The sequence below is a fragment of the Bos indicus genome, chromosome 18 (assembly GCF_029378745.1).
Source record: "Bos indicus isolate NIAB-ARS_2022 breed Sahiwal x Tharparkar chromosome 18, NIAB-ARS_B.indTharparkar_mat_pri_1.0, whole genome shotgun sequence".
In the NCBI taxonomy this organism is placed as follows: domain Eukaryota; kingdom Metazoa; phylum Chordata; class Mammalia; order Artiodactyla; family Bovidae; genus Bos; species Bos indicus.
This window is the reverse complement of record NC_091777.1, coordinates 52,497,322-52,506,432: the sequence shown is the minus strand read 5'-3', so window position 1 is coordinate 52,506,432 and position 9,111 is coordinate 52,497,322. Positions and strand designations below refer to the sequence as shown.

Sequence of the window (9,111 nt, the reverse complement as noted above, 5' to 3'; positions counted from 1 at the left end):
TGGATCTGCCATCCACTGGTTGTGTGACTTTGGGCAAGTGGCTTCATCTCTCCGAACATTTCACTTCACCTGTGAGATGGGGTCACCTTCCCACAGGGAGGGGCACAGAGGGTTGGGCATTTAGTAAGAATTCATGAGAGATAACTTAATCATTTTTATCAGTGCTATTGATTTTCAGACACAATCAGTATATGGCTGCTCTTTCCTCTGCCCCTCTCTACTCATAGCCCACCAGAACCCAGATGACAACTCGTCCATCAGGAGAGTAACGGGAACCCCAAACTATCCCCTGTACTCATTTCTCGTATCTGCTAGGACTTGGCCAGGAAATGGGAAGGGGGCTGGCGCTTATGGAGGTCCTCCTGTATGCCCAGCTCTGCGGTCCCATTTTGTAAGTCACCACCACCTCTGCCTGCCCCGCCCCACCCCACTGTACAAATACAGAGACTGAAGTTTCTAGAGGAGGAAGGCTTCAAGGGTCTGGCTTCACACCCAGTGCATCCTGAGACTGAGCCTGGCTTGAGGTGAGTCAGAGACAGAGTGGCCTTGGATCCTGAACCTGGATCTCACTTCCCACAGCCGCTGCCTTCCACTTTGAGAGGCTGATTCATCCCCGCTTCCCTTGACTTGTGGGGAAGCCCGGGCTGCGAGTCATCCTTCTCTGCTGAGCTATCTTTGGATTTCCCTGCAAGTCCTCAGCCAGCCCCGCCCCTCAGCCCCCAGAGCTAAACTGGGGCTTGCCCCACCCACTGCCCCTTCCTCTGGACGCCAGCCCACCTGGGCGGCAGAGGAAACAGGAACACTTCCAACACCCTCCCCTCCAGTGAGCCCTCCTCAGTGCTGCCAGATCCCTTACTGGGACCACCCTTTCCTAGTTCTACTTGGCTTCACTGGGCAAACTCCTTCCAACTCCTTTGGGCCCCAGCTTACGTGTCCCCTCCGCCAGGAAGCCCTCTCTGAAGCTCCCACAGACCCCCTGAACCTGTCTCTATCACAGTAATATTTATTGTGCCAAGTCCCACATTAAATCCTTTATATAAATGATCTCACAAAATCTCTACAGAAGGAAGGTGGTATTACTGGTCCCATTATACAGATGAGGAATCCGAGGCACAGAGATTAAGAACCCTACCTGAACCCGCAGCAAGGAGATGGCAAAGCTGGGATTTGACCCAGATGGCCTGGCTCTGAAGGCCCAGCGCTTAGCCAGCCAGCTCATTCATTTAGGGATCATTATACCCTCCTTTCATTTTTGCTCTCTATATTGTGTCTTCATTGTCGAGGGCCTGCATATGCTGGGCCTCAGTGAGTCACCACTGAATGAACACACTGCCTACCTGGGGTGGCCGGAAGCGCCGCCCCTTCTATGGCTTGGTTTCTCCTGCGACAAGGTAGGCACTGGTGAGAAGGGGCTTTTTGCCTAAGGCACTAAGAGCACGGGAGAGCACTGCCGTTCTGAATGCTCGGATCTGCCCCCGCCACTCTGCTGCCACTCACTGTGGAGCACGGGTCCCGACGCCCCGCTTCCAGCAGTCTTTGCTCACCCCCGCACACCATCACCACTTCCTGACTGCCCTGCACCGGCGTGGGGGCTGCAGGCATGAGTCAGAGGGCTCTGCTCCCGAGGGACTTGGTTTCACGGTGATTTTGGCAACTTCCCCCTCCTACTTCAGTTTTGCCTCCATGCCTGTAAGAGGACAGGGTGGGGAAAAGTGGGTCCAGAAAGGGCTGGGGGATTACTGGGGTTCGAGGGCCAGTCAGGGGTTGGGGCCACCATCCAAGACATGACCGGGCCCTTCCCTTGCTCAAAACCCTGCCATGATTCCCACCTGTATTTCCGTCAAAGTCCAGCTCCTAGACCTAGCCCTGTGACATGTGGGATCCTAGTCCCCCCACTAGGGATGGAATCCATGCTCCCAGCAATGGAAGTGCAGACTCTCAACCACTGGACCGCCAGGCAAGTCCCCACTCATTTTTTCTTTTATTGAGATTTATTTTACATAAATGACACAAAGTTTAAAAGCAGCCTCAATAGATTTTTTTACAAATGCATTCACCCGAGCAAATACCACTCAGCTCAAGCTTGAAGTTTCCATGACCCTAAAAACTCTTCCTTCCCATCTTGATTTTCTTTTGCCCAATTCTGAACTTTGAAAAGAAACCTGCTGCGCACCCTGGTGTGTACCGGCTTCCAGGTATCAGCCAGGGCTGTGTTCTTTTTCCCTACAGAATGGTGTTAATACCCCACAGGCCTCACCTGGGGTGCTCTTCAGGCTGTGGCCCAACCCCTCCTCCAGCCTCCCTATCCCCTCCCTGTCACAGCAGATAATGATTCTGCACCCAATTCCAGTGTTGTGGTTTGGGTTTTTTTCCTCCCCCCAAGCAATTCTCAGACATCACAATTCAACTCAGCCCTGACACTGTCTACCCAGAGACAGCATCAGATTACACAGGTTAAGGGTTGGGTCCTACAAGACTGCCCCCAACCCCTACCCCTTCAGATGCCAATTTCAAGTCCAGATTGTCACCTGTGTGTCTGACCAACTGGCTACAGATCCAACAGCCCCTTCCTTGGGTTCAATGAGTGACTCACAGAACTCAGATACACGTTTTATTTACTGGATTATAGGTTTCTTATAAAATGATGTAATTGGGGAACAGCCAGATGGAAGAGAGGCACAGGGCAAGGGTTGGGGAAGGGGCAGGGAGTTTCCATGCCCTCTCTTGGCACTGCTCTCCCCAAATCTCCAAGTGTTCACCAACCTGGAAGTTCTCCAAGCCCTGTCCTTTGGGGGTTATTATGGAGGCTTCATTTCATAGCCATGACTGATTAAATCATCAAACTTTGGTGACTAATCCAACCTCCAACCCCTCTCCCCTTCCTGTAGATCTGGAAGTTCTAAACCTCTAATCACCTCTTGGGGCCCCTGGCACCCAGCCCCTATCCTCAGATTACCGAGATGCTTCGCAAAGCCACCTCATTACAAAAGACACCCTTATTACTCTCTTCACTGGAAGTTCCAAAGGTTTTAGGAGCTCTGTGCCAGACTCCGGGATAAAGACCAAATCCATATTTATTATAAACCAAGTATCACAGCTGCTCCAGCCACAGGGCTCCTCTTTCTTCCCAAGAATTGTCAAAACTGGTCATCTTTCCTGGACTCTCCTGTCCCCTTTTCCCCACCCATGTAGAACAAATATCACCAGTATTTTTCCAGTTCTTTATGAGGGTCCATGAAGGAAGCCATATCATCTACATCAATACCAGACTGCAGACTAAAGACTTGTTTTTAGGTTTTCTGCTGTGTGGGACAGCTGCTAACATGTAAAAACCAGGAGAGTGCTTTTGCAACTTGGAAGCAATGTCTTTTCTTTCTTCTACCAGAATGAACTGGCCCTTCTTCTAGTCCAGCCAAGGGTGTACCCTGGCTGCGCCCTTTCTCACTTCCTCAAGGGCCAGAGTCCTAAGTTTCTTCCCTCATCCATTTTCCCTGCTATTGAAATAGAAGGGAAGGGGCAGGGGGCAACCTTTAAAAGAAAGACACTGCCATAGGACATGACAAACTAGAACCAACTAGAGCCAAGATGGCTGGAGACTCGACTTCCAGTAGACCTGAGTCTCATTATTCACTCACTGTAATACATGAGCTAAACGACACACCCACCAGCTCCATGACAGTTTCAGGGCCAATGATAAAAGGTCAAAAAGTGGGCTGTGGTGCAATTCCTGGCAATCCCTGCCCCTTCCTAGAAATAGCTGGACTAATCCTCCCACTCATTAGCCCCAGTCCATAAAAAACTCACAACTCCAAAATTTCCAGGGCCTGTCACCTTCTGAGACAGCCCACGTTCTGTCTGTGGGGTGTGTTTCTCTCTAGATAAATCTATTTCTTACCCGTCACTTGGTCTTTCACTGAATTCTTCCTGCAAGGGGACATCTAGAACCTGAGCTTCATTAAGTGCTGAGGCCAGGTGTGGGATCTCAATTAAAGGACCGTGGGTTCGAGTCCCAGTCTGGGTTTGGCCGGGTGTGAGTCCTGGCCCGTGGGTTCAAGTTCCAGTTTGAGTGGCATGGTTTCACTGTCCCTCCCAGCAGCACACAAACATGCTGTCTTTCCTCCCATCTTAAAACTGGCCCCCCGGAACTTTAAGCACTTTCCATCCTCCACTATCCTTAAAGCCCACCATGTACTCACCACACTGCAAAGCAGCTGGAATTCAACTTGAGTCTTTATTTTCTACATTGTAAAACAACCTTCATGTAGAAATCCTTTCCAAGTTCTTACAAAACAAGCTCCTGATACACTCAACAGCAGGGAAGACTCTCACAGACCAAAGAGCTAAAGAAGGCAGACAACCCAGAAGACCTGCTGTCAGATTTCTCTCAAGTTCAAGAGCAGCCGCAACTCATCTGTAATGACTGGAATCAGATCAGAGGCTGTTTCTGGAGCAGGGGAGCTGACAGGGAAACAGCCCATCAGAAATCTCTGGGGTTTCAGAAATGTTCTCTATCTTGACCTGGTTAGTGGTTACATGAGTACATATATATATTTGTAAACATTTAATGACCCTTTTCTGCACTTGGCCACATTTAAGTTACACTGAGACAAAAAAAGATAAAGAAAAATAAGTGCCTATAAACTTTTCCTTATAGATTCTCTATTACGGTATTGAGAAGTTTCCACAACAGAGTGAGACCAAGACAGGAGGGAAGGGGACAGGACCCAACCTTTAAAAGAATGATGCAGATCTTGATGATACAATTAAAACTAGGCCTACTAGGCCCAAGATGACAGAAGATACAACTTCCCTAGACCCTGAGCCTCATTATACACTCATTGTAATATATCAGCATATGCTAAGTGACACACCACACACGCCATGACAGTTCTGAAGCTGACCATAGAAGGCCAAAAAGTGGGTGGTGGCCCAATTCCTGGAAATTCTCGCTGCTACCCCAAAATAGTTGGAATAATACTCCCACTTGTTAGCTTATGAAATTATCCAGCCCATAAAAACTAACCATCCCCACACCCACTGGCCACTCTTGCTTTCTGAGATGGTCTCCTTTCTGACTACAGAATGTGTCTCTCTCTAAATAAACTGACTTTCACTTTACACTATGGCTCACTCTTGAATTCTTTTCTGTGTGAAGCCAAGGACCCTCACTTGATCCTCTTCCAGACAATTATCCTGCAACAAGACTGGGAGATAAGACAGCCATGTTTTCTTCATGGTGGACCCACATCTACCTCCAGCTACTGCTCTGTTATCTCTGCTCCCCAGTTGATCACCAGCTTTTAGGAAATCTTCTTTCCCTTGGCCCTAGGTTATCACCTCTCCTGATGTTCCTGCTCCTTCTCTAGGACAGTGGTCCTTTCTCTGATTCCTAAATGTAGGAGGCCCAGGGCCCAGTCTCTGCTCAATCTACTCCCTCAGTCTGGATGGTTTCAACAAATCCCCAGGCTTTAAATGCCATCTATATATTAACAGCTCAAAATTTAGCATACTTGTATCGTTATTGATAAAATGACAGGACATCTGAAAGTCTGCTTAAAAGCTTAAAAAATAAAACAGAAACTCCAGGAGAAAGTGTACTTATAAAATTAGAAAGAAGAAAACAGAAGAAAAAAGTTAAGTAAAATGGGCTGACTGGCCATACTGGGTGGTGGGTTTCGAGTTCTTCATACCAGAAAAACTTTTGTGTGTGTTTTTAAAACTCCACAATGAAAAGTCAGTAAAAAAATTCTGAATCTACAAATGCTGGCTTCTCTCTACTGTGACCACTTACTTGGACCAACGTGCACCTCAAAGCTTGGTCCCACCAAGTCCGCTCGTTCCCATCTTCAAAAAGCATCACTCTTCACCCAGTGGGTCAGGCCCAAACCTCCAGGATGACTTTTAAGTCATCCCTGATTCATGCTTCCTCTTACAACCCTCCTCCTGAGTCATCATCCTCTCTCGCCCAGGGAAGGGACAGTGGCTTCCTCATCTCCTGCTTCCACTGCTGCCCAGCTGCAGCCCACTCTTCTCATGGCAACCAGCACTGCTTTAACTTTTTTGCATGTTCATAACAGTCTCATAGTTCAGAAATGTAAAAGTCTTAAGAAAATGTACATCACAACACGCTGGTCCTTGCTTATAGCCCTCCAAAGGCTTCCTGTTACACTTAGAAGTAAATTCAAAAGCCTTTACCATGGCCTACAAGGCCTCATGTAACTTGGCCCTCTCTATAGCTGTATCCCTAAATAATCCTATCCCTATTTCACTATGCTTCAGCCACTCTGGCTGATAATCCTTCAACTTGATAATCCTTGAACACCCTGGTCCGTTATCACTTTGGGATGTTCAATCTGTTTTTCAGCATCTGCCTATGGTTCATCCCCTTACCATCTTTCAGGCCTCTGCTCAAATGTCACCTTCTCAGAGGAGCCTTCCCCGACGACCTGTCACTTTCTGTGACCTCTGTCACTCTCAATTCCCTTATCCTGATTCTTCCTTCCAAGCATCTTTTACCTGACATCATCCACCCCACGAGAAGATCTGTTCCAGGAGGGCAGGTGCTCTGTTCTATCACTAAAGCAGCGGTCCCCAACTTTTTTGGCACCAGAGACCAGTTTTGTGGAAGACAATTTTCCCACAGATGGCATGGGGTGGTTTGGGAATGATTCAAGCGTGTTACATGTATTGTGCACTGGATTTCCATTATTACATGAGCTCCAGCTCAGATCATCAGGCATTAGATCCCAGAGGTTGGGGACCCCTGCACTACAGGATCTCCAACTTACACCACGTCTGGCAGATGACTAGAGTTCTAGAATTCATTCACTAGATATAAACAAATGAATGAAACCAACAGAGAAGTGCCTTGAGAAATGAACAGATCATTTGGCAAAGGGCTCTTAAAATTCCCAGTTCATGTACTCTTTGACCCAGCAATTCTACTTCAAATGAGGTACTCTATTGATAATACTATCACCTACATGCAATCTGATGTACAACAATATTCATTGTGATGAATGTTTGTAACAGCAAAAGTTCAGAAAGAACCTGAGTGTTTATCACTAGGGCAATGGTTAAATCCTGCACATCCACACAACTGCATACCATCCTACTAATACCAAAGGCAGCTCTCTGGGTGCTCAATTGTGACTCACCGCTAGGCAGGCTGCCCATTGCCTAAGAAAAAAATATGGGCTCGCCCTAGAATGAGACAGGCTGGAGTTTGAATCCAGGCCTTGATGCCTCCTGGCTATGGGGGCTTCAGTAAGGCCCTTCTTCTCAGACTCGTATTCTGCATGTGTTAAATGAGGAGGGAAGGTGGTTACAGTGGGCCCACGGCCCAATGCCAAGCCTCTCCTTTCCCCTTAACTCAAATTCCCACCTCTAAGGGTTTCCCAGAGGTGAAACTGGCATGGAGGCTCCCCTGGGGTTGAGAAATTCAGGTAATAAAAACAGATGCAACCTAACAGATGAAGATGCTAAAAAGGGATACCGACAGACATAATACAAAGGTGTCCTGTCATGTGTATCTCTGCCAAACACCCACAATCGTCTGGAGAATCATAAACAACAGGACTCTCAACTCAGTCTGTGTGATGGTTGTTTTCACCCAGACTGTAACGGCCTGGAGCAAGAATTCCACCTGCCACCTGTGCTGAGAAAATGGCAGCAGGGATGAGGCCTGGAGGGGAGGGGAGCAGTTCAGTCACTATCACTATCTTTGTAAACCACAAAATCATAACACAGTACCCCTCTGCATGAGTGCTCAGCCCCTCCGTTGGGTCCCACTCTTTGGGATCCCATGCACTGTAGCCTGCCAGGCTCTTCGGTCCATAGGATTTTCCCCAGGTAAGCTTATTGGAGTGTGTTGCCATTTCCTACTCCATGGGATCTTCCCAACCCAAGGATCAAACGTGTGTCTCCTGCATTGGTAGGTGGATTCTTATTCACTGTGCCACCAGGCAAGTCCATCTCCATTGCACCTTTTAGTTATTTGGCTGTACTGGGTCTTAGTTGTGGCACTCTGGACCTTTGCTCTTTATTGGGGCATTTGGAAACCTTAGTTGGTGCACATGAACTCTTAGCTGAGGCATGTGGGATCTAGTTCCCTGACCAGGGATGGAATCCAAGCCCCTTGCATTGGGAGTGCAGTGAATTAGCCACTGGACCACCAGGGAAGTGGTGATCCAGCACTCCCTTTTTCTTTCTTTGGCCTTGCAAAGCTGGATGCAGGACCTTCGTTTCCCAAGCAGGGATCCATCCCGTGCCCCCTGCACTGGAAGCATGGAGTTTTAACCACTGGACCGCCAGGGAAGTCCTCCACTGTAGAAACAGACGAAAAGGCAGAAAGGGTTAAAGAACCTGGCCAGGCTCAAGTTCTCAGCTCCAATGCTTTGGTGTAACAGCAGCTCCAGGACACTGGGAAGCGGGGCACTAGGAATGGAATATGGGAACCAGCGTGGAGAAAGACTTTTCTCGTGTACCCTATGGGCTGCTCGAATTTTGTCAAAAAGTACATGTATTCCCTGTCCAAATAGAATTTTTACATGAAAAAGGGTAAATTCTCCACTTATCTACATAGCTATGAATACACATACACTTTTCTCTTGAAGTATCTAGCGTTCCCATGGGTAACCATCAGCTCCATCTAAGTCGCGGAGCCCTTTGGACTGACTGCGCACGCACCCTCTGCAGACAACGCTCCGCCTGGCATTCCTTTTTGGCGCGCAGTGGGCTGCGCACGCAGGCGTTTGAATTTTCGACCTTTAGCACTATCCCTCCTCCACCGCGGCTCGCGAAGGGTTTAATACGTGGTCTTCTTCCCACCAGTCTGTCTCTCACCCGTGGAACTCCAGGAGTCCAAGCCAGTCTGGCTGGACCTTTCTCCCCCGGTTCCCTCGCCTGAAGTGTCCTTGCCCGACCTTCAAGACCCGCGCCCTTTCCTAAGTGATTTGATTACCCAACAGTCTCTTTCCACAGGCCGGGATCCCTTCCAGCGTATGCGCCAGGTCTGACTCATCCCTGTGTTCTCAACACTCAGTCAGCCCAGGACACTTAAATTCTCCCTTGCTGTCTCACCCCACAGCGTCTCGCCGACACTACTGAGGA

The 9,111-nt window shown here is 48.4% G+C and overlaps 1 long non-coding RNA gene across 1 annotated transcript; it reads right to left on the bottom strand.

The window, feature by feature from the left end:
- Window positions 1-4,212: 4,212 nt before the first annotated feature.
- Window positions 4,213-9,094, bottom strand: LOC139177138 (uncharacterized). The gene is made up of 2 exons (XR_011561614.1): window positions 8,963-9,094; window positions 4,213-8,325 (listed from the first exon to the last, which is right to left on the bottom strand). It is a non-coding gene; the product is annotated as an uncharacterized lncRNA (long non-coding RNA).
- Between the last annotated feature and the right edge of the window lie 17 nt (window positions 9,095-9,111).